The sequence below is a fragment of the Schistocerca serialis genome, chromosome 2 (genome assembly GCF_023864345.2).
Source record: "Schistocerca serialis cubense isolate TAMUIC-IGC-003099 chromosome 2, iqSchSeri2.2, whole genome shotgun sequence".
In the NCBI taxonomy this organism is placed as follows: Eukaryota; Metazoa; Arthropoda; class Insecta; order Orthoptera; family Acrididae; genus Schistocerca; species Schistocerca serialis.
Window position 1 is genome coordinate 193,837,254 of NC_064639.1, and position 1,759 is coordinate 193,839,012.

The window sequence follows — 1,759 nt, forward strand, 5'->3', positions numbered from 1 at the left end:
ATTAAAACAAAAAATGTATATGTTTTGCACTAGTAATTTATTTAGTGAACTCCTTTTCGGCTTACGAAGTCATGCTCAGGCAATAACTACATGCTTTCAACATCAAAGAAGATATAGTACAAATGAATAAGTTTGAACAAGTAATTACACATAGGGGGCAAGGTACAATAAAAAAAATGGCTCTGAGCACTATGGGACTTAACTTCTGAGGTCATCAGTCCCCTAGAACTTAGAACTGCTTAAACCTAATTAACCTAAGGACATCACACACATCCATACCCGAGGCAGGATTCGAACCTGCAACCGTAGCGGTCGCGCGGTTCCAGACTGTAGCGCCTAGAACTGATCGGCCACTCCGGCCGACTGACTTTTGTAACATAGTTGGATGTACATAAGCTGCGCCATGTATAATTAAGTATGGACTATTATACTTTACTCTAGGGACTATGTATATATGATAAAATAACAAATTAAATAACAATTTGGAATAAATTGACAAAGACAATAAGATAAATAAACAAAATCAAAATGGATGACTAGAAGGGAACAGACAGTGAGGGACGAATTGGAGAAATGCTGGCTTACAATATTGTTATTCTTATTATATGTGGTTTTATAGACAAGATTAGGATGTGTTTTCAGATGTTGTATTGAAACACGCCAACGGGTTTGCCGCAGTGGTAACACCGGTTTCCGTCAGATCACCGAAGTTAAGCGCTGTTGGGCTGGGCTAGCACTTGGATGGGTGACCATAAGGTCTGTCGAGCGCTGTTGGCAAGCGGGGTGCACTCAGCCCTTGTGAGGCAAACTGAAGAACTACTTGATTGAGAAGTAGCGGCTCCATATACGCATACAGTGTGGGCTGAGGATGACATGGTGGCCGGTCGGTACTGTTGGGCCTTTATTGCCTGTTCGGGGGGGAGTTTAGGTTTTCTTAGTTTAGTATGGAAATATCCATTGAAACTAAATTTGCCTTGTGTGTGTTTTGTCGTGTTGTAATCTGTTGGTACAGAGCTGTGGCAGATTTCTTGTTGGGTACTCAGTTCGTGAGCGCACCTGGAGATTGCGACACATCCTATCGCCGAAATATTGTGCCCGTTGGGCACTATCAACCGGCAGTACACCCGGAGACTGTTAGATCAACAAATACACCGGGAGAAACTGAAGAATCACATAAAACATTCTTGATTCTGTTCATTCACACATCGTTAAAATTTTTCTTACAATGACAACATCCATAAATGACATATTTAAAAATAGCTTTTCATCGCTCGTTATTGAACGACGCCTATAAAACTGAAAATATTCTTTAATACAGAGAAGAGGCAGCGGAAATTGTTCCTCATAATTCAGACATGTATCAAAAATAAAAATATTTTGAGACACGGGCAAAAGCTGATAGTCCCTTGTAAAGTATCAAATACGATAAACTATTACATAAAACCATATCGCTTGGTTTGTATAGCACCAGTAGATTCCAATCATGCTAGTTGTTAAAGTCCTGTTGGTTTAAACTATAAGACAAGCTATATAATTTTAAATACATTCTCGCAATGTCCCTTGTTAGAACTTGTAGCCATGAACGTCACATAGCGCTAGCCGCTAGCGTCACATAGCGATCTTCGCCTCAGGCAACTTGCCAGAACTTAATGGTCGTCAGTCCCCATTTCGCTACAATACCGGCCACACATGTGTGTATTATGTACGTGCCGAACGTTGCCTTTCTTAAACGTTGTGATAGGCATCAGCTGCAATACTG

General features: G+C 40.6%; 1 pseudogene; it reads left to right on the forward strand.

The window, feature by feature from the left end:
- Window positions 1-659: 659 nt before the first annotated feature.
- Window positions 660-777, forward strand: LOC126458986 (5S ribosomal RNA; annotated as a pseudogene).
- Window positions 778-1,759: the final 982 nt, after the last annotated feature.